Consider the following 27,831-nt stretch of genomic DNA (forward strand, 5'->3'; position numbering starts at 1 on the left):
TTCTGCTGTGCTTCACTGATTTTCACTAGGTCTGAAGCCAACAAACAGCACCACAATAAGGTAGAACCCTCATTCTCTGATCAGGACTCAAACAGAGTTCAACAGATGTTTCTTCAGCCTCAATTCTGCAGCTCCTCATGGAGTTACCCCCAATATCTCTCAATGATCACAGGACCCTTGTCGCTTTCAGTTGTATAGATTCCTATTTTATCAAAGCAAAATATATTATGCTAAAGCAGTTTTTCTAAACTGTGACTTTTGAAACATTCATAGTTGACAAATTAATGTTCTGAACACATATACACATAATCACTGTGATTGGATGTAGTGGATATAGTGTCAAAAATAAGAGCTCTTGGGGAGATATTTCTGGCCCTTAAGATAGGTCTTACCTGTGCCCGGAAAATGTGTAATTCACCATGTAATCCAAATATTTTAGGCTTTAAAATGATTCATATACAAAAAGACAGAATTCAAACAACTTTGAGTAATGTTATAGTTTACATCTAAATGTCTCCCCAAAGTTTCGTGCAAACATAGGTAGGGCTTGGGGGGGGGGGTTGGATAATGGGAGCTTACAGCTGACTTGCCGCTAGGAGGTGAAGTCTGGTCCGAAGAGGTGGGACACGAGGGGCCTGGAAGACTTTATCTCCTTTCCAAGATCCGCTTTGATGCTCTCTGCTAGCTGTCCTCCATGCCCTGAGCAGCTCTCTTTCACCATGCCCTCTGTCATGCCTTCATGCCTTGGACCTAGCCCACTAAGAACTAAAACCTTTATAAACTGTGAGCCAACATAAATCTCTCCTCCATTAAGTTGCAGGTGTGTCAGGCATTGTGTCTCAGTGATGAAGAAAGTAACTAAGACAAGTAAATTCTCAAGTTGCCTCATATTTATTTATAATTAATGGCAATGAGAAAGAGTACTGGAATGGGAGTCCAGAAACGTGTTTAGACTCAAGTGCCCTGGACTAACTGAGAAACATGAAGAAGCCCTTCAACTCCCCCAGAACCTCAATCCTCTCATCTGTCAAGGTTGCTGGACTGTAGTGTGTGAGATGTTTACAGTTTCATGTTCTCTGCTTGGAGTACTCATCCCCAGAGAAGCTCCTCCTGGTCCATGAACTGAAACTAATGATTGCTTCAGGCAAGCAGGACTGCAAAACTGTGTGAGAAAAAGAATGTTCATTTACCAAAAGAAACAAACCCCAACTTCTGGGGCCAAGCCACCCAGAATAATGACAAATGGCAGTAACCCAGAGACTGGATGCACCCATAAGGTGCATTGTGAGTTTTCATCAACACTCATGCATAGAAATTTCCAGAGGAAATATTTTTTGGAAATAAAACCTACAATTCTAAATGTCATCATTTTCCCTGGGCTGTGAGCTGTTCAGATAACTGCATTCTGTATAGGACCCCACAGGGGGCTTAAGAATTCTTCTTAATTTGCCCAAGGATGCTAATCAAGCCAAGAGGCTTTGAATTCTGAGCATTTGTGCTAATGTGCTGTGTTTGTTTTAAATCAGAAAGCCTACTTGGTGTGAGGCTGAACCCTGTTATTAAATCCCCTTTTGTTCTGTGTGTGCACCCATCAATCTTCTCTTATGAAATCAAATACAGAAAGTATAGCCGGCTAACAATGAATCTCTGTAAGCTGCTTCCAAATATCTAGTCAGATGCCTTCTACCATGTGTACCCATAAATATCCTTTAATTAGCAAAGTTTATCTCAACAGTGTTTATAATACCTTTCATGGTAAAATAATGCCCTGTAATCTCTTCTGGTTTTAAAACAATTTAGACCATAAACTTACTTTGAGATAGAGTATTATTCTGATTATCCTATTACATCCAAGGCAAGATAGTTTTATTATAAATAAGGAAAAAAATCACTTATGCCCAATGCTAACTAACTTTAAAAATTCCAAACCCACGAATACATTATTATCGCTTGTGCTTCTATTTTGAAAATAGGGCAGAGGTCGTTTACTCTCCCCACTGAACTGCTTCTTTTCCCTTTTAGAAATAGAATGCCCTCTCAAGATTTAACAAGGCATGGAACCATACAGTATTACTGGTTGATCTCCTCCATCAGACATAATCCTCATGAAGACAGAAGCCATAGCGTTTTCTTCACCAGTATGTTCTCATTCCTGCCACAGGTCATCTCCCAGCCTCTCTTGCAGCTAGATGTAGCTATCTGACTAGGTCCTTGTAACTAGGGTGTAAATAGATGTGATGTATGTAATTCCAGCCCTTGACTTGTAAGCACCCTGAGTCTTCACTCTTCTCTCTCTTTCACCCCTTTCCTAGGGCTAGAATGGCAGCTTCAGCCAGGGAAATGTGGGCAATGCCTTTGAGACTGGCAGAGCAATAAGAAGGAATCTCACTTGCTGGATGACTCTGACTCTGAACCCTGCCTTCCTAGAAGTGGTTATGTGAAAGAGAAATCGCCATCTATCTTGACTGAACCATTGCATTTTGTTATAGCAGTTTGGTAAATAACCTAATGTAGAAATTATAATTTTTAATTTAATTTATACTATATATCCCTTTTCCCACAGAAGATTGTGCAAAATATGTGAAAAATACCATGTATTTTTTATTACTATGTAGTCATAAAAATAAACATTTTAATATATATTATATCCATATAAGGAGGTAGCCTAGTAGATATCATTTTAAAATAAGGCTCTGACATCAGTGTCTGGAACTCAAATACTGGCACTGCCACTTACTGATCTTTATATGATCTTGGGGCAATTACTCCCTTCAGTTTCATCATCTATCAATGTGATCGTGATAATGCCTACCTCATAGTGTTGTGATGAAAATGAAATGATGATGTATTTTGAAAACAGACATTCATGGTAGGTGTCAGTAGGTGTCATAGTACTGATAATATTATTGCTATGTTTCAGGGACAAATTTAGGTAGCCCTACAGAATATTAAGTGTCTTGGGGTATCACTTCAATTTAGCCAAACTCTGATAGAGATAAGCTGAAGCAAAATTTAGTCACATGAAATTAACAAATCTTTTTTTTCTTTCTTTTTTTTTTTTTTTTTTTGCAGTACTAGAGATTAAACCCAGGGTCTTCACACCATGCTACATCTCTAGCCCTCTTTTTATGTTTTATTTTGAGACAAGGTCTCACTAAGTTTCCCAGGTTGGGCTTGAACTTTTGATCCTCATGTCTCAGTCTCCCTGTGTGCTGGGATTACAGGTGGGAGACATTGCGCCTGACAAGAAACCTCATCTAAATCAGGTTACTTCTTATTACTTTTTCCTTCCAATTCCTCTCATCCAATTTCTAAACTATCATCCAAGAAAGAATGTGCTCTCATCAGCTCACAAGTTTACCTAGGCATTTTTATTTCAGCTTTTCTTCCAAGAATTCCAAGCAAGGAATTATAGCAAAGAGATATTACATGTCACCTCTTACCAAATTCTTTTTGAAACTCAACTTGTCCCAGCTTGTCACTGGTCCTTCATTCCGCCCTGCTGTTCAGCCACCATGCTTCACTCTCAAACTCTCCAGCAGCATGCACACTTGGCTGGAGGCACAGGAACAAGGGTTAGCTGTTCAGGAACTCCACATATGAGGACTAGGAAGAATTGAAGAGGCTACTGAGAGAAATATATGATGATTAAAGCCTGGCTATTCCAAACCTAGGGCTTGGGGAGGCTTGGGGATGGGTGGGACAGGAATAAAGAGGCAATAGTGAGAAGAGTGGAAATCTGGCCATTATAAGATCTAGGACAGCTGTTTTTAAGTGTATGGGCTGATAAGGTTGGCAATGATAAAAATGAGGTATAGATAAAGACTGGATATTGGAATAACTGTTAAAATGAATACTGATTACAGATTCTAGAGCACTGAAACCAGATGATAAAACCCAAATTGCAGAGTTTTATAAATCATAAAGTTCTGAAGGTGAGACTTTTTATAAAGGTGATGATGATGACAACAAAATGATAGTGTGGAAGCAGACCCTTCAGTGATGCCTGCACACTCAACTTCTCTCCTTAGCTCAGCCTACCTTACAGCAGAGCAGCTCTGGTAAGTACTACATCATTCCATTCCATCTGGCCAGAGATGCTTAGATGAACAGAAACATCTAATTCAAAATAGGCTCATCACATTCTTCCTCCAGAATGTTTTTCATTTGCTCAATTGGGTTCATTTTTTGACTATGGTAGACTACACTGGCACCAAACCAACCCTCTTGGCAAAGACAAGTAGTGGGGGAAGAGGGGGAGAAGAAGAAGAAGGAGGAAAAGAGGAAGAGGAGGAGGAAGAGAAGGAGGAAGAGAGAAAGAAAGAAAGAAAGAAAGAAAGAAAGAAAGAAAGAAAGAAAGAAAGAAAGAAAGAAAGAAAAGAGAGAGGAGGGGAGGGAGGGAAGGGGAGAGAGAGAGAGAGAGAGACCTACCAAGGTAACTACAGTCAAAGGCCAAGATCTTAGCAAGAAGGAAGGGAAAGCATAAAGAGATTGGACTGACATTTGACAACACCTTTGTCTTTGGGGCATTTTAAGTAGGGACTGAAGCTGAAAAGCTGTAGCTTTTAGCCAATCTCAGGAGATCCAGTTACTGGAGGCACTATTTACTCCCCAATTTATAGCATACCTACCACAGGTTGTGGACTAGGCAATGAGAGCTACTGATAAGTAAAACAGTTACAGCTCCTGCCTACATGGAGGCAGTTTGGTAAGGGAGATCAAACAAAAATTATCCTTCATTTGAACTAAGACAAATAAGGAGTCAGTGAGAGTCCATTAGATGGTGATAAGCATGAGCCTTACATGGGTCACATACAGTGGTGGTCAGACCCTGTGGACATAAAACTAAAAGCCTCACAAATTAAAAGAACCACACCACAGCAATATGTACATACCCCTGTTTATAGCAGCACAGTTTGTAATAGCTAAAGCTTGGAAACAGCCCAAATGCCCATCAGCTGGAGACTGGATAAAGAAGATGTGGGTTTTCTATAAAATGGAGTAGTACTCAGCCATAAACAATGAGAAGCTAGAGACATTTATGGCTAAATGGATGCACATTGAGGCCATACTCTTAAGTGAAATAAATAGGACACACATGTGTAAATACCAAATAGTTTCTCTGGTGTGAAAAACTGAAAGTGTAAATAAGGTTCAAATGGTATAATTGATAATGTGAAATAGGAAGTAAAGGTCTAAAGGAGTAGGGGAAGTGGGAGGGGAAGGGGAAAGGAAAGAAGGGAAAAGAAAAATATGAGAAAATGAAAACAAAGTCTCTGTAAATAGGGAGGGGTGGAGGGGTGAAGGGAGGGCAGGGAAATGGGGAAAAAATAAGAACTAAGATATACCATGTAAAGGTACAAGATCCCAATGAGGAATGTAACTGTATTTTATACCTAAAAGGTACCAATAAACTTAATGAAAATTTTAAAAAGACTAAAAGCCTTACAAGGAAAGCTGATCTGCCACTGAAGTAATAGAGTATATTTATATGGAAAAATCAGACATGAAAAAATATGCAGGCCCAGAGATACGGAGAGATAGGGTCACTTGCTGGTGTTGCTCTGATTTCCAGGAAGCCTAGCTACATTTCCCATAACTGAGTTCCATGAGATTGACCCTATTCCCTTTCCAACTATATTACTTTGACTTGAGCTTCTTTGAAGTGACTTGAGTTTCCTTAAAGTGAATTTGTGTTCTTTACAAAAAAATATAATTTCTAACAAAGATATGAGTCATGTATGTGTGACCTGGGAACTATTTAATGTTAACTGCCATACTGGAGGAAAGGAGGAACAGAGGGAGGGAAGGAGGGAGCATGGGAGGAGGGGGAGAGAGAGGAAATATAAATAAAATGTTTTGGATTCACTTGCTGAGAATCTCCAACTATACTAGAAAATTCTACATATATACGATCAGATTTACACAACAGTCAAATGCCAACAACATGAAACAATTAAAAGGAAAGGCAGGTGCCAAGCAGTTGGAACTCCAACATAAACAAGGCTACCTCCAAAGAAAATGAGTTACTGGCCAAGACAAGTAGCCATCTAACTGCAGTATTTAAACAAGGGAGATTATGTTGCACTCTTTGATCAAATCACAAAATATGCTCCCAGCGTTTTCAGTCAAGTCCTTGTTATTTTTCTAGTATTTTGTTGTATTTCACCTGTGTGGATCCCTACCTTTAGCTTTTCCTCCTACCACCTATGTTTCAATTGGAAGATCCTCCTGTCTGAATTGCTTGTATGCAAATGGTCCAGGAAGAGAGGGCTACACAGAGCCAGACAAGGCAAAGACACATAAAAGCACTTGAAAGAGAAAGGGAGATGTGTGGGAAGGCAAAGGGGTATTTGGAGGCTAGCAATACAAAACCAAAATTAACTTAAACATTATGTAGAAAAAAAGACATATTTAAATTCCAAAGAGCCAGAATTTCAGTACTCTTTTGAGACTGTGACCAAATATCCTCTCCCGATGGTAATTATATTTTCCCCTCACTCATTTTGTAGGCAAGACAGTGTTCATTTACAAGTTCCTGTCTGGCTTACCTGTACATCTACATTCACAAACATTTACAGCTTATGAATTTCAATCAGTGGTTAAAATACAAGAAGAGCAAGTGTCTTCTGTCAGTATCTTCAGCATAGCACAGTTTAGAAAGATGTCATTTTTTTAATCCAAATCCACAAAAATAAAACTAAAGATACAAGCCCTAAGAGGTAAAAGGAGTAAAATTAGCAAGCAGCAAAAATGATGCCAATTGCCCAGGGCAACAAATGGTTGATGGATGGAATAATTAAGATCGACAGTAAACTAATCTCAGTTCCTTTATTGAAAACAAACTCCCCTGAATCAATTAGCCTTGTCACAGATACCTTCTGTAAAACAACTATGACATCCCAACCACTTTTTGTTTATGGATTTGCCCACACCTTAATAAGTACAGTGACTGATTTCAAAAGCATGAAGAGATAATAATGGAAAATTCTAATGCATTAGGCATTACACAAATACAGCCACCATTGCTGAAAAAATATAAATGCCACAGACAAAAGGGACCCAAAGTCTTCACAGATATTCAAAGACAACATCCTCAAAGGTTTACTGCAAATCGAAGTCTAAGATCCATCCTTTAAACAGGGCAAGCATGGAGCCACTGGTTTACCCTCATTAGGGATTATGTTAGGATTCCCAAGGGAATAACAGGAGAGCTTCTGGCACCACATTTTGGGTCTGAAACAAAAGGAGAAAGAGAAGAAGCTGGAAGGACCAGAAGGAAGATGTTTCTTGAACAGGAGGTGAGGGGTAGGGAAGCAGTGCTAACATTCTCCACCCAATCCACCAACTCTACCCCCACCACAGGTGCCACCCTCAAGTTGGGGAATAAATCAGACAGGAAGTGACCAAGGAAAATGCTACTCTGCCTTCCAATGCTTTTGTGACATGAATTAAAGCAATGATTGTTTCAGTCACTTAAAAATCTGAGGGATGCCAACAGTAGTCAAAGCGCTTGAGGCAGAGTTATTTTTATAGAAAATCTTGCTTATTTTGTCTGTTTTTCTGCTTTGTTTTAAGCACAGAAAAAGAAGTCATTGTAGTGCTTTGGAAATGGTGCTTCTGAATATCCTGGCTGTGTAAGGTTGTAAAATACTGGCTTGAATTGATCTTAAAGTATATCTTTATTACAAAACATTTCAGAGCTTATAATGTGAGCAAGTGCACTGAGCATAGAGTTGGGAGATCTACAGTATATAGTGTTTGCAAAATTTTTTGAGCACAAAACTCTTCTCGTACACATGTCATGAAACAATTATTTCACAAAATACATTTCTGGAATGTTTATTTTAGAATACAACATGTAGAAGTGGAAGGCGCACAAGATTAGACTGAACAGATATGATCTAAGGATGAGTCTAGTAATGTGCTCATTTAGAACTTACATAATAGTTTCACTATTGTAATGAGGGGAAAAAGAGTGAAATTAGTGAATCAGTGAACTTGCCTTTTTTCCCTAAAACTGTTAAACTTCAAAAATAAAGCTCAGCAACTTAGGATATCTACTCAGTTTGTATTTTAAACAAGATTTTATTATAACAGTAATAACACTGGCAAATTTTTGCATGTTAATATATTCACTGTATGTGTGTATCTTGCGATTGTTTTGTGTGAAATTTTATCACACTGCCTAACATGAAAAGATTCAGCCCTTGAGTATCAAAGCTAAACTTAGTTGATCCTGATTTGTCCCAAAAAGTTGTCATCTGCCACAAATGTGCTAACTTAGCTCATATGCAATATATCATTATTTCTGAGGTGAGAAAATACACAGCAAGTCACAAGCGTGAGCTAAAATAGGCAGGAGCCATTTTACTTTCCTACAGAGAATGACAAAAGGGACTAAGAATAGGTTTTGCCTCTTTGTAAAAGATCAAACCCTTTAAAATTGTTACTGACAAAAGTAGATGGTTCCACTTTATTTTTTTAGAAACATACTGTATGCAGATTTTTTAAATAATATACATTCACTGTAGGAAACCTCCAAATCACATTATTAACAGATCCAAGACTAAACTAAAGTCATAAGTTTACCACCCACTATGGGCATTTTGGTGTATGTCTCAGTACCTATTGTCTTACAGAGTTAAGATTATACTGTGTACATTTTGTATCCTACTAATGATCTGAGGGATCTTCTCATGTCTTCAAATGTCTTTGAAAACATCATTTGAAATGTCTGTCTGTGATTTCCAAGGCATTAATGTGCCCATTACATACAGCATTTAGCAATGTGTGGCTCTGTCTTACTCCCTCTGGAGACCTCGCCCTGGTGAAACCTTTCAGGGTGCACGGTGAGGCTCCTGCAGCCGGCAGACAGACTCACTGCACAGGCACAAGCTTTTCCTTCTTCATTACCAAGGGCCAAAGCTGCATTTTCTCTCAAACTGAAATGTAAAAGGTACCCCTTTGGCCTAAAACACTATTTGCTTTTGCCAAATTCGCCCAACTCAGGGATTATCTGCCCAGTGTGAGCAGATGAGCACTGTGACACTCATTATAAAGCCTCAACGCTGCAGGAAGCAGGCTGGAGAATCAGTGACACAGGGTGGAGTTTTACTGCCAGTAAGTTTATGTGCCTCTGGCCATTTAGAGTCCCTCTTTGTAAATAAATACATCCAGTGGTGAAAAGAAAACGAGTCTTCTTATTTTTTTTTCCATGTGATTATGGGTCCCCTGAGAAGTAATACAAAAATTCTATTATCAGGACAGGCAGGGGGGGCGGGGCGGGGAGCTCCCCAACCATTCAAAATGCCATCCATTAGCTGGGATGGGGCCATCTGTTGGAGAGAGAGGGCAGTTCAAGTTGAGTAGGTATCCCTCCTTCCTGGTGGGCTTCGGCTGGAGGGAGACCTCCAAACGCCTTTTCCTGGGGTCAGGACGAGCCATCAGTAGGAAATAACTTTGAATCACTACACATGTGGACTGGATATGAAGCAGCCCCCTACAACGCCAGATCTCTACCAAAGAGCACTAAACCCCAGGCCCTGCCTGCCGCCCTCGGCCAGGGCTGCTGACACTTTTATTTGCTGGCATTTACAATGTTGCAGCAGCTCAGTCCTGCTAATGTGGCTGCTTCCAACGCTGCACTTCGGTGAAGACTTCTTTTAACAGGAAGGCAAAGGGATGTTTCTCTGGGGTAAGACCTCCACCAGCCCTGTTCCTGTCAGAGGGAGCAGCACTGTCTCAAAAGGAAAAGCAAAAGCTGAAGATTGACTATTTCCCTAATATCGTCTGCTTCACAAAGAATGTGGTTATTACACACCCTTATTCCATTATTTTATACTCATTATTTTTCCCTTCTACCTATAATGAAGAAAGGAAAATTGCAATTTAAAACCACAGCTGTCCCCTAAGAAAGATGGCTCTATTAAAGGAGAGATAAGCATCTGCAAAAGCTGGAGAGGGGCATCATCAGGCCCAGCTTTTATTTTTATATCTTTTTGCTTTGCTTTGCTTTGCTTTGCTTTGCTTTGGTTTTTTGCCTGTTTTGTTTTGTGTTTTGCATTTTGTTTTTGATTTTGAGACATTTTGTACTGTTACAATTACCAGGTCGAGCTGAACTCAGGATCTTCCGGCCAAGTGCTGGTATTATAGGCAAGCGCCACTATGCCCAATTGGGCTGAACTTTAAGTACCTAAAGAAGGATATGGAGACCAGTTTAGAAGCTAGCATGGAGCCGCAGAGCATAAGTGTGCTGTAGAAGAGATAAGGAAGAATTTGGTCTTTCTAGTTGCCATTGTAGAGAGAGGTACAGAGAGGTGTAGAGGTGCAGGAGAGGAAGTGCACTGCAGAGTGTCCTGAGGAAAAAACCGGTGGTAGGACTTTCTAGGGGTGAACTAACTGAATCCATCTACCATGAGGTAGATGTTGTTATCATCAGCATCCCCATTTTATGAATGAAGAAACTAATGTGAAGAGAATTTAGTAAGCTAGTAAGTGGCACGGCTGGGATTTGAACTTAGTTAGTGGTGCTCCACTAACTAATGCAGTGCTTAACCACTGCATTATTGCTGCACTATTCTAAACAAGTCAGTGCAAAAGGGAAAATGGGGCCAGAAATCTCCACATTCCTTAAGAGAATCAAACATCCTGGAAAAGATTAGTCTACTCTTTTCTCAGATCTTGTAGCTAGGATGATCTTTGCTTTGAGTTGTGTGTACCTTTCTTCTCATGATTCATTGATTCAACACATATTTAACAAATCTCCTGCAGTGTGCCTGGCACTGCATTTGGTACAACAGAAACCATAAACAAGGCAGACCAGGCTCTTGACCCCAGAGAGCTTATAACCTAACAGAAAAACAGATGAACAGTCAGTGCTGATATAATATAATCTCGCTATGATGAAGTAGTGTGCTTTAGGATTTGAATACATAGACATAGAAGACCTGGTAGGGCTTCCTGATGGGGAAAAAAATAGAAATAACTAAACTGAGTCTAAAGAATTTAACCAGAGTTATCCAAGAGGAAAGAAGACAAAGAGAATTTCAGGCAAAGAACCAGTATGGGCAAGACCCACAAGCAAGATAGCCCATGGTTTGGTAGAACTAGAACCATTCAGGACATAAATGAAAAGAAATATATTTGGTAGATAAGCTGGAATGAGTTTACACATGACATAAAATCAAACTTTATTATGAAGCTAATGAAAACCATTATAGTGTTTTTTGCAGAAGATATGATTCATTCACTCCAACAAATATTTACTGAACACCTACTGTGTGCTAGGTATTGCTCCCAAGCCTTGGGATAAGTCAACGTTCAAATCAAAGGTCCTGGCTTCACATGGCAGGGGAGGAAGAACAATTAACATTGAAGATAAAAAGTAAACTATGTAGAATGTTCAAAGGTGTTAGAGATATACAAAGAAAAAGCTGTGTAGGGTAAAGTGGGTTGGAGTGAGTGAGGGCAGCTGCCATGAGCATGGCCAGATGCAATTTTAAATAGAGTTGTCGGGAGCAGGCTTTATGCAGAAGGTGACAGCGGAGACTCGCAGTTCTTATTATTGATCACTCTGCAACTTGCAATCAACATAGGCAAATCCATCATTACATATTCAGAGTGAAACTTTTTTGACATCTGCTCTATGCACACAACGTCCTGCTTCTCTAACTTGGAGTCACGGTCCTATTTTAATTCACAAACATCAACACATTTTACACTTTACAGTCTAGATTCCAGAAAATAACCAAAGCCAGAAATAAACTAAACTTTGGCTCTAACTTCAATTATTTTCAGAAGCTACTAATACCATTCATACCTGCTAGATGCCATTAGCTACTTGAAACTTTCCGTGCCCCCTTACCTTCTGTCCATCCCTTTTGAAGTGTAGCAACTTGGATATATTAGATTTATTTCTATTTTTTTCTGTGGCCACCCCAAAGACTTATTTTCTACTAGAAGACAAAAGCAGCCATATTTGGTCAATTTGGTTTCTTCCCTCACCCCCAGTCTTTCTCCTTTTCTGAGTTTATAATTGTCAGGAACAGCTACATACATTGCCAATACCTTCCCCAAAACTACCAGGGCTCTAACATACAAAACATTTATTCTGCTTCTAAATTTGTTTTTAATTATATTACAAGATGGAAAAAGAAATGCCTTAGCTGTTAACACTGGCTCAGTGGGGCCAACAGTAGACATAGAGCAGACGCAAGGAAATACTTCAAAATCTTTTTTTTCAGTTTACCATGATTTAATAGCAGATATTCCTAGCTTTGAGTGAACTCTGCAATATCCCTGTGCGACAGAATAAATGATCGTCTACCACTATTAATTTTAGGTCATAATGTCTGAAATGCCGCTTCAAAAATAAATGCAGTATTTTCACTTTATTTGGTCAGGTAAATACTAAACTATTTTGTCATAATAACTTTACAACACTGTGTTTCACCTTGTCTTGCCTTGACTGCTGAAGGTAATAGGGACCGTTTTATTATGTCCATAAATTGAGTCAATTGACTTATCCTTATATCCTGTTTCCTGAACTTAACGAGAGATTCTGCATCATTAGGAAAACACACCATCCTGCAGCAGGATCAAAAGCAAAAGAAGCCTGAGAATAAGTCATTTTGATTTCAGGGAATGTTCGCCAGGCAAACTTTCAATATTCTGGCAGAAGTAAAACAAATGACTGGCTTTGCAAAGTGTGGTTTGCTCAGGGCTCTGCTTATGCTGGAGACTTCCCAGAAGGGTGTATGCACACTTTTAAAAAATCGCTCTCTCTGAATATGAGGCACTTGTAATGAATCTGCAGATTAGGTGGCTTAACCTATCTACCAAAGAACACAAATCAAATGATTAAATATTTCTTGAAAAGAAACTTTTACAAAGATTTTCATGATCGTAGTTTTTAAGATGAAGGCTAAGAGTCACAGTCATGTTCTCAGATTAGAGCTTACTATGAGAAACGAATGTTCATGGTAAAATCAAGCTGTTTTGAAAACTATGGAATTTTTGTTCCTTTAGTTTGGTTCTGCTTTTTGTTTGTTTTCTTTCTTAGGTTCCCTGACTCCAGTGTGGTACCTGGTGCGTGGCTCAGTAAATAGTTGTATTGTGGCATTGTATTAACCATGACAATTGCAAAGGCAGCAGGGACCTCTATATTGCATTCATAGAAGGATCAGAACCCAAGCTACAAATACCAATGGCAGCGGTGATAAATAATACTGATTATAAATGCTACTAACTGTCATAGGTTGAAATCTGTGCTATACTGAACTACCATCCTAGATCACTTCATTTGAATCTCATAAAATTTCTATAAGTGAGGTACTTTTGCTATTATCATCTTACAGATGAGTAAACTATAGCTTAGAGAAGTTAAATAAACATGCTCTGAGCCATGTAGCTGCTCAGTGATTCCTGGTTCAAAAGCCTGAGCCCTAAAGCCCATGCTATACTGGGAAGCCAGAGCCCATGTCTTGCTGGCCATCATCCAGAGCAGCTCCCCTGCTAGGAAACACAAACAGCTGGGGGTGGGGGCTGATAGGAAATAGGCTATGGTCCTATACATGACAAAGAGCTGATGACAAAGGGCAAGGCTGAGCTAAGCAGGTAAGTCTCCTGCCCGATCTGATTTTGCTTATTAGAAACCACATACCTAACAGTTATATTTTGGGTCCACTTCTTCTCTGAGCCCCTCTCAGCTCCCGGAACTACATGGGCTCTTCCACAAGAGCTGTGAGGCTTTAGTCCTCCCTCAACATTTTTTTAAATTCTCAGATTGTCCCTTAAATGCCTGGACCAAAATATTTTAAGATCTCTAGTTTCATTATAGCTAACATAACTAGAATAACTGTTCTCTAAACTATTACCCAAAACAGTTAAGTGCTGAAGATTCAATTCAATTGCCTGTGAGACTGGGGAACCCTCAGGCAGTTCCACTGAACAGCAAGCCCAAGAACGGCAGTATTGAAACCAACAACGTAGAAAGCAGGCTATACATACCTAACTAAGTAAATTAAAGAACTGAGAGATTAGTAGTGAATTTAATATTGTAGAGCATCAAGGTACATAATTATTCCTAGTCTCCACTATACAACAGTAAAAGTAAGAATTAACTAGCATTTTGGAGTCACTGAAAACAAATGAAAAATTACAAGGCTGAGGATGTCTGTAAGGACAGTATCTGTAAGAGTAACAGTATCTGAGCCCTGCCACCTGCTCCTCTCCCCATCTTCATCACTGCTCTCTTGCTACAAAGGATCACTTTCTGTTTCCACCTGATGGCCCTCCCCAAGCTCATTCCTGACCTGAATAACTCTTATTATATTTGCAGGTGCAAATAACAGAAACCCAAACTCAACTGGCTCATGCAATGAGAAACGTATCTGTAGTCCTAAAGCCAGGCATGCTACACACTTGAACTATTCAGTTAGGGAAGCCAACAAGAATCTAGATTCTTTCCAGCTTTCTGCTTTGCCTTTGATGAGTGGGAGCTGTCTTCAAACAAGCCCCATTTAAGGTCATCAAACATGACAACACTCAAAGCACGAAGGGCCACCTCTTTCTTGTAAAGAATGAGGAAACTTTCCCCAAAAAGTCTTCTAGCAGACTTCGCTTTAGCCAAATTTTTAACACAGCCCCTCACCAATCACGTGTCCTAATCACACCCAAACCAACCAATGGCAAGGGACTGATCTGCCAGGACCCAAATCTCAGCTAGATAAAGGAGGGGAGATACACGAAAATCAAAAGTGAAGCAAAAAAAAAAAAAGTGAAGCAGAAGTTGAGAGGGTCACTCGAGGGAAGAAAGAGGGAAGGGAAAACGTTTGGTGAACAATCTATAGCACCTGTTATGAATGACCCCTAGGGTTTGTTACAGATGTTTCCTTGTCAGAAGAGCCCTCCCTAAACGTGACTCCCACACAGACTCAGATCCCCCACTACATGCTATCAAAGGCCACCCTACTTTCAACAGGAAGTTTATCACACCTTTAATTAAATAAATGTGTGCATTCTTACTTATTTTGTGTCTTCCTATCCTACTGTACTCTTACTTATTGGTCTAACTTCACTCCCTACCCTGATACCTAGCAGGGATGCTAGCCTAAAGGAAATCTCCTTCCACCACTGGAGCTATATGGCTGTCGATAGGCTACAGTATTCCCCTTTCTCAAGGTGTATATTATTCATTATGTCTTCCCCATGGACTCTAAGATGCTGATAGCAATCAGTCTGCTTAGGAGTCTGTCTCCATGCCTCACTGCCAGGGGCACTGTTGGCCAATAACATGCCCTGCTCCCTTATCCATGAAGTCAGCCTCTGCCAACCAAGCAGATGGCCAGGCTGGGCCCAGAGTACTCTCCTAAGGAGGTGTATTTCCTTTTGCAGTTCACAGCCTCCAAGAATGAGTGGCCTGAGAGACAGGAATTTAGCACTGTTTAGTCCAAACCAGTTTCTCCTGTGGATTCAGGGTAAAATCCATGAACTGTGTCTTGGTCCCTTCCTCAGAGAGAACAACTGAAGTAGAAATGCTGAGCTCTTTAAAGTTAGACAGACTTTGGATCATTTCTCAGCCTTTAGGCTAAGATCAAGTGTAGACAGACTTTGGAAAGTTACTTATCTTTCTGTATCTCATTTTGTTCATCTTTAAAATGAGAAAACTATCATTCCTCCATAATGTAGCTGTGCAGTACCATGACATACGATTGTAAAATGCAACATATAATAGAGTTCATTGCTTCTTTGTGTTGACATCAACAGACTCTTTTATACTTAAAACTATTAGGCCACCACCCAGTGGAAAGTGCTGAGCCCCTGGGGTAGTGGTCTTAAAATAGCAAGTTGTTCACTAGAGATAGATGATAACCATGATTCTGCCAAGGCTGGATGACCAGGTCTGAATGGTACCTTCAGGAGGAGAAAAAGAAGCTTTTTGTTTTTAGGGTGGTTTGATAAACTCCACCTTTAAAAATATAAACTGAGAATAAGAGTCCAAAGAAATGTCCAGTCACCGCTACCAAGCTTAAGAGTCATGACTGTGAGAGCATGAATTGCTTTCTGGAATCTATCTGCCTTTAGGTAAAAGGACTGGATGCTGATTGTCAAAGGCAGCTGGGAGTCAAAGGGTGACATCACCATGTCCCATTCAGCAAGCTATCTTCTGAAGAAGAGGACACAGACTACGATGTGTCTGGTGGCTTCTTTGAGGGTGTCTCCATCCCTAGGCCTGCACCAGTGAGGAAAAGGAAGCCACTGGAGCCACCCAGAACAGGGGCCTCACTTTCCTCTGAGGGCTTCAAGGACCATGCTCCCCAATGGCAATAGATCTCCATGGATGTCTGATGGGTGTGGCGATGTCATGCTCTCCCGGGTCATTTCGAGCTGAGCTTGGATGGACATTCCTTAAGCAAATGACTCTGGCCTTGGTCCCTCCCCTCCACACCCTGCAAGAGTACAGTCAACATTATCAGAGATCACAGTCTGCAAACAGCGATTCCAACCTAAAGAGCTCAAGAAAAGACATGTTTGGAAGACGTGTTGTTCTACGTGTATGTCATAAATTTAAGAATCAGAAATGTAAAACTACAAGAGAATGATTATTTGCATTTTCCTTCATGTTCTGGTTGAGACTTGCCTTCATAGTCATCCATAGGAAAGCACAGTGACACTCTTTGGGAGAGTCATTGGAACCCAGTAGTCACTGGTGGTCGAGTAGATAAATGATGCAGTATCATGAGTAACGATATAACCAGCATTAAAATAAATGACATTGGGGTACTTCAGTGGCAAGAAGATCTATACTGTTTCAATGCAAAAAGTTCTGAAGAGCCATGTCACTGTGAATAATAACAGGGTTGCTACATTTTTCTTGCATGGGAGATACAAAATTAGCTAGAAACAATGCAACTGACAATAAGGAACATGAAGAGATGCCTGGACATGTGCACTGACTAGACAATATATAAATATGCAAGTATCTCTTCTGTACCCATCATTCTAAATCTTCACCAATAAATCATTTCACATAGACTTGTGGATTTTATAATACACTTTAAATTATATTGCATAGATAGACAGGGGTCCCACAAAAATACGTCTGGCCCAGGTCTCCATATGTCCCAGAGAAAGCCAGAATCCTCATCTCTTTGTATCAGTTTTCCCCTTCTACCTCACAAATAAAGTTTCAGTGGAACACACAGCTGCATACAGACAACAGCTCCCAGCCTGTCTTATTGTGAATTATGGCCATTTAGTATTTCTGGGTTATGCCCTTGAAAGAAGGTGCGGACACGGTTTTGACCCTTTCTTTGGCCCCGATAGCTAGCATAAGATGAGAACTGAAGCATTCCAGGAACCCAGAAATGGAATCCAGAAGCTACAATGACAGAGAGTCGCCTTAACATCCCTGCCTAACCTATCTCTAAATTGTCCTATGATGCAGAAACAAAGCTTTATTTTATTTAAGCCACTGTATTTTGAGATCTGTTAGACAGAAATTTACTCCAATCAGAGGAATCTGTGGAGAATAAATCCAAGGATCATTTTAAACAAATTATTAAGCTTGAAATTCCCATGAAATACCAAAATGGCTATATCAACTAAATAATTGGACCCACAGTGTGAAGTACTCAAGAGAGATCTATGTTAAAGACATAGATCCAAGAACTGTCGGCAAATAGATTTTAATCAAATTTATTGAGGTACAACTTACAATAAATTTCATCCATTTAATGTGTTCAGTTTTGTGAATGTTATGGAATGTGCACACCTATGAAACCATCCTCACAATAAAGATGCAGAACATTCTTACCATCCTGAAAGGTTTCCTTGTGCCCCTATGCAGTCTGTCCCTCCCTCTGCCCTAGCAATGCTGATCATTGTAGGTTAGCTTACATTTTCTAGAATTTTAAATAAACAAAATTGTGTAGTACACACACACTTTCATATCAGTCTTTTTTTACTTAGAATAATGCATGGAGAACAATATGGTGTTGTATGTTTCAGTAGTTGATTTTTTATGCTTGCTGAATAGTGTTTTGTTGTATAGGTAACACATATTTTTGTTTATCCATTTACCTGTTAATGAGTTTTGTGTTGTTTCCAACTTGGAAATGAAGCTGCTATGAACATGAATACAAGTCTTTGTGTGCACTTGTGTTTTGTATATAGATAGAATAAGAGAAAATAAGAGAGCAGGACAAGCAGTGAAGTATTCTAATTAGAGCTTGGATAGAAGAGGGGAAGACTCCTAAGACATAACTGGAAAGAAAACCAGAGAAGTAGAAATAAGGTAGCTAAGTGTGGTGTCACTGAAGACAAGAGAAAAATATTTCAAAATGGCAAGAAATGACAGCTCTGACAAATGCTGCTGTGTAGATGCAGACTGAAAAATGTCAGTTAAATTTGATGCAAGTGACCCATAAACTCAGCAAGAGGAAGATTGGTGAAAAGGTGAGGGTGAAAATCAAATTGGAACTAGTCAAAAAGAAAATAAGAGGTGAAGTGAAGCAAATGTGTGTATAAAGTTTTCTTAGGAAACTGAATGAGACAATTGAGAAGAAGGCAATGTTAGGGGAACGCTTAAACTGGAGGGACAAAAGCAGGATGTTTTGATGTTTGAAGGATGATAGGAAAGATTACACTTGAAGATGGAGACAGGGAAGGTGGATGAATAACTAGGTTCATCCAGCATAGTTCTATCACAGAATGAATAGAACAAAGGAATTGAGGAAACTTGCAAGAAACAGGTGGGAGTGATTGTGAAATGTAGGTGAATTGGGAAGAAAATAAAAACAAGAGGAGATGGAGAGGTCATGGACAGGAGGTCTTAATGAAACACTGCTGGAGCAGAAATGGAAAGGAACAGAAGCAGTGATTGAAGAACGGCAAGTTTGAGTGAATCCCTGGCAAGGACAGGTCTAGGGTGTGACCATGGAAGTGAGAGTCTAAGTCAGAGTAGAGGAGGAAATCATCATCTCTGAGGTCAAACAACTGAGAGACAGGGTGCCTGCTATGCAAGCTGTCTACACAGACACTGAGCGGCCATGCTTGTCCCTAGGAAATCTCAAAGTCACCAAGACGATCTGGGCATGGGACAGGAGAACAGGCTACTCGGCAGGTCTGGGGATTTGGCCTCAGATCCAAAAGACGTAAACATCCATAGACGATGTGGCTTTTTTGGAATCTCTTTATTGGTTAGAAAGCTAGTTTTTGTGGCATTCATGTCTTAATGAAAGAATATTAGAGAAAGAACACTGGAGAAAGTCTATGTTTCTACTATTTCCTCCAGAAATTGTTCATGTAGCCAAAGCACCAGTCCTATGAGAAACAGCCACAATTATTTTATATTTATTACTGTACTTAATCTTTTAAGAAAATAGGATTAACTTTCAGATTAAACACCATGTAAATGTTGCACAGTACTTTAATTAAAATAAATAAGCTAATTAAACTGGAAAGAAGTTCAAATAAACCCATGGGAGTGTAACATTAAAGAATATACCCTTTGTTAATGCTTTGTGATGTGAGAAAAGATTATAGCACATTAGAGATAAATAATAGTTGGCTTTTGTTATATTAAAGATTCCTGGATCATATATTATGCTATTAATGGCTAGCTTATATTAATTATGGCTGCAAACCAAAGCAATATTTGACAATATATGATATATGGTATATTATAGCATGACTCAATTTTGAATGTCACTGTTAGTATGGATTTAAACTCTCATTCTGAATTTAGACTTCCAGTTGGGGGTGGTATGCGTGGTCCTTCTGTTTATTTAATGCCAACAGAAATAAGCCTTTAAAGGCAGGGGAAAAATCTTTGTTGAAGTAAAGACAAAAATGCGTCCATTCTATCCTGCCTGTTACACTAAGAATTTAAGTGTGTAAGGGTTCCACTGGAGCTATTACTACTGAATGAGGGGAAGTGCCTAGTAGCTCTCAATGAAGTTCAGTCCACAGCTCATTGCCACTGAAGTCAGGCCATGGTCTGCTTTTTAAATGTCCACTGTGGGCCTCTTTACTGCACAAATTATGGGTACAATAGGCCATTGCTGATCTTCTCTGCTTAAATACATTCTTGGGGGATTTAAATATGTATATTATTGCTCAACCCCAATATGATATTTGGGATTGTTCTTATTGGTTATATCACCTATCTCTAACAAAGACATTCTCAATTTGCAAATGAGTGATTTCTCTACCAAACTGTGGATATAACAGACCATTGAGATTAACTGCGTCCAAACTCATTTCACAGTTTGTCCTTAATGTGGATTATGGACACTTAGAGCACCCTCCCTAAGTGATTCTTAGTGTGAATTCTTTCAGTAGCAGCCTCTTTGAATTCAATTTCCTCTGAGATTACAGATGGATAGATCCATAGATGGATGAGTAGATTAAAAAGATAGATGGTAGATAGATAGATACCATAGACAGAGAGGGATGAGGGCACTGGGTGGATACCAATCCCTCTCTGGGAGCCTCAGAGTCCTCTTCTCCATGCAGAGCCATTCATTATTTATGGGTAGCTGGCTCAGAGTTCTGATGTGTCCTCCTCCAAACAATCAGCTATATAAATTAGACAGAAGCCACACAGCAGGAACTGGCAGAACCTCTAGCCATCCACCTCCTAATCACTTCCCACATAATCTCAGTAACAATAACCCACATCCTTACCATTGTTCATCTTTACAAACTGGGAGCGTAACATTAGAGTTGTTGTCCCAGTAGGCTATATGTATAGTATTAGTCGCATCCAATAGATCATTAACAGTTGAATCCACTTTCAATCAGTTTACCTAATAAGCTTTCTGTGCCATTTCAAACTTACAAATACATAGGCTAGAAACATTTGCAAAAGTCCTTCCCCACCTCATCACTGACAATTTTACCAGACCACAGAGATATCTTCACCTGAATTTCACTCTGCACCCTATGAATCATTGAAAAACTTGTAGGCTTTCATAGGCCACACCAAAACAGAGCTGAGCTAAGTTTGTTTTCACTGTTGGTAGAATTGCCTGTGTATTATTCTTATTATTATCCTTATCATGCTGTAATTTTATACCTCATTTCTGAGAAACTGAAGGAATATAATCTTTGCTCTTTCTTGATAATTTTTCATTTCCTGGAGAATAGGGGAGAAATAGAAGATAAAGAGGATGGGGGGTAAGGTAAAAAGAAGAGAGAAGGAAGGGAAAAATAGAGAAGATGCAAAATTTGGAACAAGTCCTTTCTACCTGTATAACCAATATACAACCAGCGGTCACTGCCCCTTCTTGTGTCTGTGTCAGATAACATAAATTGCTCTTTTCTTCTAAATTTGAGTAAGATTTAGGAATCCATCTCATTTTAGCACCATATTCCCAACAGTCCTTACCAGTCAGAAGCAATTGGTAAGTTAACAGCTACTTGCAAATTTGTTTTAAAAACATTTTTATATCACTGTCTTAGTTACTTTCTCTGCGCTGGGAAAAAGACACTTCTAACTTAAAGGAGGAGAGGTTTACTTTGGCTCAAATTTTAAGTCTGTGGTCAGCTGGCTCCAAGGCAGGAAATGGCATAGCAGAGGAAAGCTGCTCATGTCATGGTGGCCAGGAAGCAGAAAGAGAAGGGAGAGAGGTGTGCTCTTCGAGGCCACACCCCCAGTGACCAGCTTCCAGACCCTGCCTCCTAACAGCAAGTCTGCTGCAGAGCCCTCATAATCCTGTCACCTTCCAAAAGCCCCACCTATAAGTGCATGAGGCTCTTCAGGGACTCTACATATAAACTGTAACAGTCATTCTTCCTCTAGGTCCAAGTCAATATGGATGTCATTCAGTGTTTATGCAGTACATCCACTGTCTGTCCTTACAGTGCCGCACTATCGCAATCCTTGAGACACTATCAAATCCAAAAGATCTTTTACATATGATAATCCACTTGTGTGCATTAATTTTAGTTGTCAATTTGATTGGATTGGGACACTCCTGGAGAGGGGATCAGATCATAGGGGTACTATACTCATTAATGGATTAGTGCACTGAGGTTCAGAGCTCAGTATGCTGCTAGGATGTGGAGCCCAGCTGGAGGTGGGTCACTGGATATGCCTTTGGAGAGGGTGTCTCTCACTAGTGCTCTTTCCCTGTCCTCTGCTACCCTCCCCTGTGAATTGTCAGCTTTGCTCCACCAAGTCCTTCTGCCATGATGTTTCTGCCTCAAAAATGTTTCCCCAAAACATCTAAAACCATGAGCCAAATAAGCCATTTCCTCCTTCAAGTTGTATATGTCAGGTATTTGGTCCCAGGGATAAAAAGCTAACCAATACAATACTGCTATAACAAGATGCCTGAAACTGGATGATTTATAAAAGGTATTTCTCACAGTTTTGGAGGCTGGGAAGTACAAGATTCAGAAGCCAGTAGGTTCAAGTTTGATGGAGGCTATGCTTTGCTTCCAAGATGGCACCTTGAATACCCCAAAAGGGATAAAGTCCTCACATGACAGAAGGCACAGAATGAGAGTCCGGAGTTCAATCCCCGGTACCGAAAAAAAAAAGAGTGAAAAAGTGCTAGCACAGTGCCTGACACATACTAGAAACAGAATCCTCAGTTACCCAGAATGTCCTCTTGGTGATCATCTCATTGCACAGGACAGAAGCTATTTCCAGTTTTTGTGCTTCTTTTTAAGATGGCTGAGATAATGAGAGGGAACTACTATAGAAATTCAGCACCCTAGTCCCCCATACAAGCCATGACAGAACCTCCCCGCTGTCACTCCAACAGGAGATGGCTAAATGCAGGAAAGAACCATAGGGACACAGAACCACAATGAGGCTGACCCACTGGGAAACTAATCACATGGCTCCTGCCTGACCCACCTTCCTCTAAGAAATCCTTGTTCTTGTGAAAGCTCAGGCCAAGCTGGTGTAAAGAAAGACACTCTGTCTTAGTCACTTTCTTGCTGCTAGGACAAATATGTAACATCACAACTTAAACAAGGAGAGGTTTATTTTGGCTCACGGTTATAGTCCAGTGTCTGCTGGCTCCAAGGCAGAAACAACATGGTGGAAGGGCCTGAGAGAGAAGAGCTGCTCCCATCATGGTGGCCAGGAGGTAGAGAAAGAGGAAGAAGTGGGGAAGGAGATATACTCTTCGGGGTCACACCCCCAGTGACTCACCTCTTCCCATAAGGCCTACCTTCCAGCAGCACACTTGGCTCTGAATTCATTGGTGAATTTATTCACTGATAATTATGGTACCCCTGCGATCCAATCACCTTCCAAAACCTGCCTCTGAACACAAGAGGCCTTTCAGGGATATCCTAGATCTAAACCATAACACCCTCCAAAACCCCAAAATTCCCAGGAATATGTCCCATGGCAAATTATCTTACCTAAGTTTTAGGCACATTATTAGTAAACATAAAATAAAAGTAAAGACATATAGTCAGATAAGTTTATTTCTAGCCCTTTCTTTTTATTTTCAATTTGTGATTTTAAAATGCAAAAACTGAAGTAAAATCTAAAACACTTGCTTAGGGCCACAGAAATCCCAGGACTAAATTTGTTAAGTTTCCAGGCAGTTTGCAGAATTAATCATGACAGTTTATATTAATTAGCTTCTTGTTATTTATTAGATCCTTTTTTAAAAAAAGAATCTGCATAAATGAAATTTATTCTTAGCTAGGTATCATTGCTAAAGAAAAAGAAATGCTACACTGGTCTAGATTTTTTTAACCATGCTAATAGTTTTATAGGTAAAGTTAATGAGATAATTTTGTATCTCAAGTCCAACCATCACAAAGATTGCTTCCTTTTACCATTCCAATCCAAAGACAAATAATGTTTTGGGGGGGGATTGTTTTTATTTTTGTTTTTTGGTACTGGGGATCGAACTCAGGACCTTGCACCTGTGAGGCAGGCGCTGGAACCACTGAGCTAAATCTCTGCTTCTAGAGTAGATTTATATCTGACAAACAATGTTTTAATTTTTAACAAGTAGCTCAAATTTAGAATGGTTTGAACTTATGCAGTTATCATAATCAATAAAATTGCTGAAATGCCATCATAATAATAAAATGTAAGCTAAGTAACAAAAAAGTGACAGTAATTATTCTCTGTATGTGTGTGTGGGTGCGTGTGTGTCAGAGAGAGGAGAGGGAAGGGAATAGAGGGAAAGGAACGAACAGGAAGGAGAAAAGACAGAGATAGGGCCAGAGAGAAAGAAGAATAAATATGGTGAGGTTTCCATAAAGAAAATAGCTTTGTAGTATACGAGACATTTACAAAATCCCTGCTGATTTATGAGTCAGCCATTTCTGCTTCTGCCAGAAATGCGTTCGACATCCTGAATTTGTTCATGTTGGATTGCCTAGTGTTAAACACTGACTTCATCTGGCTCCATCACTGTTGGCTCCTTCCTAAAAAAAGGAGCCTACATCTGTGAAAAGGGAAAGAGAATTCATTCTATGAACAAAACAAAAACAAAAGCCTCACATCTATAGCACACAAAATTTTTCTTAAATCAAACATCTTCTGAAAGATAAATATATTTTTCCAATATTTGATTATGTAGCAGCATCTTATTAGAGTTCAAAAAGCAGAAAGGAAACTTTGCTAAAATGACAGCAAAGTAAAATGAACATTTGCCAACATACACATGTGGTTGCTTTCTTTTCAACTATTCTGCAATAAAAGTCTAGACCCTCTACACAGAATGTTTATTCAACAATAAGCCACTACTAGTGATGTTCCTCACACTGAACAGTGATTCACTGTGATTAACCTTGATATCCCTTGAAGCTGAAAGATCTGATCCCTTCTGGACTCCACACCAGTGGCCCACAAACTGCTCTAGGCCCAAACCCAAAATGCTACTTGCTTTGTAAATAAAGTTTTATTGGAACACAACCAGGTCCACTCACTTATATATTATCTATGGCTCCATAACAGCAGTATTGAGTAGGTAAAATTGATAGTACGGTCCATAAAACCATACTTTTAAAATATTTATTGTTTGGTACTTTCTAGTGAAAAAAACATTGATTCCTTTTCTATATAACAAACATATCAAGATGCTTCTTTGCCCAAAAATATCAAGCAATAAATAAGCTAAATATGTTCACTGTATCTGCTCTCCTCTGTACCCATTTATCCAACAAATATTAAATGCCTACCAGCAGCCACACACAGTAGCCCTTTTAAACATCTATAACATACATACATTTAAACCAAATGAGAGTGCTCTTAGTGATGATATTTAAAAAAGAAATGTTCTCATTTCAAAGTAAATTTTTCAATGTTTTTGTCCAGTGCTGTCCTCCTCCTCATCTCTTGCCTAAATTTGAAACTAAGTAAATAGTTGAGAGTTTCTTAACTTTTATGGCTTTAGCAGTGCCCGCCTCAGAGTCGGAGATGTGGCTATGCTGTCTCACCAGCTGGACCTCCATGTGGTCCTCACCCACCTACCATGAGAAGCCCTACTGGGCACAGATTGAAAACAATCTGCTCTAGTCCATTCCTTTCTGTCTATAAAACAAATACTCTATAGAACAATGGTAATATAGCCTTACTTTTAAAGATCTTTTTAACAAAAGCTTCATAGTTTCCCAAAGTAGCTCATATTAGTGTTTGCCAGTCTCTCCAGTGAGAAACCCCTCTCCTGTCTTTCATTCAAGCTCATTTATTTCTAACTATCTTCAGGGAGCTGGCTAGTACCCTCTAGCATTCTCAAAACAGAATAATGTATGTTTCTGTGTTTAACATGTATAGAGGGGTTAAATCTTTTCGCTTTTATGAACAGCATTATAGCTAATCCAAAGCACCTCCATAAAGGGCAAATGTGCTATGGGAATTGTTCTCCTACTGGGAAATTCTACTCACTCACCCAAACTATCCCATACTAAAATCTCTTGAACAAGTACATGGATGCTATTTTAAAGATAATAAATTTGAAATCAGTCAAAAGAAAGTTATTCTATAAGGATGGAGGATAGTCAGGGTTTCTTCATTTCAACCTCTACTCAATTTGCCAGTCCCTAGAAAGCACACATACTGCAGAATCCTCCCCTAGAGACATGGAAAGTTAGGGGTACACAGCAGCTACTTAGCTTGGTTAAATCACTATGATCTACTGACTTTGCTAGAGGCTACTTCTCATGTGTTCCAGACAAAGTCACAAAATCCAGCCACTTATTACTTAAGCGTGATGGCTAACTGAAAGGAAATAAGCAATCGAGATAAATTCATCATGCCTCCAGAAAATAAGCACAATGTCTGCGTTACTCATGCTGGGTCATCCTTAATAGACACAATGGAGCTCAGTTTTTAATTTCAGCCCATTTAAATTTCAGGAATAAGCAATTAAGATCAGAGAGTTCAATGCGTTAACCATGTTTAAAGAGTCAACTTGCTAATTCAAGAAACAATAAGATAATTATTACAATAAAGTTAGACCCAGATACTCTTCTTTCTGCTACAGTCACCAAAAGATTAGAAGCGGGGACCAGACCTTCCCTAAATATTAATGATTTTGAGTGAGCGACTATGGCTCTTTGCAGCACACCAGAATTGTGGAAGTATTTTAAATTTGATTTTAAGTTCATGGAAAGTAAAATACTTTTAAAATAGTGCAATTCAACAAAGTAAGCCCAGGAGCAACAGAATTGGAGTGTACCCTGTAAATAGTGTTAGGCCCTGAAATAATGACACCAAGCCACTGGGCCGCACGGCAGGTTTTCTACTCCAAATGGCAAACCCTTTTAAAGCTATGCATCTCCCTCAATCCATTCATCCATCAGCAATAAAACTGCTTTGACGGAATTGATTTAATACTTGAGAGAGTCCTGAATTTGATGAATGCATGACAGCTGCTTATTTTGGCCTCTTTTGCAAAGCTGTAGCTAGTATTGTTTGGAAAGCTCTAGATGAAAATTCTATTTCTTCCCTTTGTCTCATTTATCAGGGCATATTCAGGGGAACTGTTACAGAGAGCAGAAAATAAATGGCTCTTGGAGCCCTTTTAGCTCAGAGAGCGGGTACAGTGTTGGAAATGGGCATGTCAGTGAACCAGGTACTTAGAGCATAATCTCTTCACAGGTCCATGGCATCCCCTGACAGCACCAAGGTCTTTATCTATAGACTCTTAGTCCTCTTTGACTCCTTTCAAATCATGTCATGCTTTGTTTCTCTCAGCTACCAAGCCAAAAATTTTGGACAATTCTCTAGGCTGCAGGGAAGTTTGTGAGACTCCTCAGCTTCTTCAAGGCCTCCCCTCCAGCCGTAAGTTCCCTCTTCCCATCCTGATCTCTTCCCAACTACTTCCTTGAAATTTCTTCCAATCACAAACGCCCAGGGTGGTTTGATTTGGTTTTGTTCTTTGCACCAAGTCCAGAACTATTCCTTACTGACTGTATGTCAGCCACTAGGGGTTGACAGTGTTCCTTAGATTAAATGACAGAAAGTAAAAACGATGTAGAATTCTCCACTCAAGGCAAGGAAGTGGAGGGTTGTGGCTGACTACACTGACCATATAATATAGTAAGCCAGTGCTGTGTAGCTGAGTGGGGACAGCACTGTCTGCCCTGTTAGCTTTCGCTGGTGAAGAGCACACAATCACACTTTCAATAAGGAGCAAAATGTGTACTATTCTGTAGTGTCTGCCATGTATACTCACTTATAAATTTATATTATGTATTTTTATTCAGTTCTACAAATTTTAGGAAAATATCTCAGAAATGAGTAGTAGTATACCAAGTCAGGGTGACGTAAAACAGTATACTTGGCTTTTGGGCAACTGCTTCAGATTTTTTGAGAAAGATTCTTTATTCAGGTTCACC

The 27,831-nt window shown here is 39.6% G+C and overlaps 1 long non-coding RNA gene across 10 annotated transcripts in view; it reads right to left on the reverse strand.

The window, feature by feature from the left end:
* LOC106010467 (uncharacterized) overlaps positions 1-27,831 on the reverse strand; it is a 215,740-nt gene that overhangs the window by 113,253 nt on the left and 74,656 nt on the right. For 3 of the 10 annotated variants that reach the window (XR_015447239.1, XR_015447235.1, XR_015447242.1), the window contains one exon: positions 3,444-3,555. The exons of the other annotated variants lie outside the window; for them this stretch is intronic. This is a non-coding gene — a long non-coding RNA (uncharacterized LOC106010467). The remainder of the gene's footprint in view (positions 1-3,443; positions 3,556-27,831) is intronic. 10 annotated transcript variants of the gene reach the window in all.

This window comes from Heterocephalus glaber, unplaced genomic scaffold, assembly GCF_053883595.1.
Source record: "Heterocephalus glaber isolate CG9 unplaced genomic scaffold, H.glaber_assembly_v1.0 deba00000347, whole genome shotgun sequence".
Classification (NCBI taxonomy): domain Eukaryota; kingdom Metazoa; phylum Chordata; class Mammalia; order Rodentia; family Bathyergidae; genus Heterocephalus; species Heterocephalus glaber.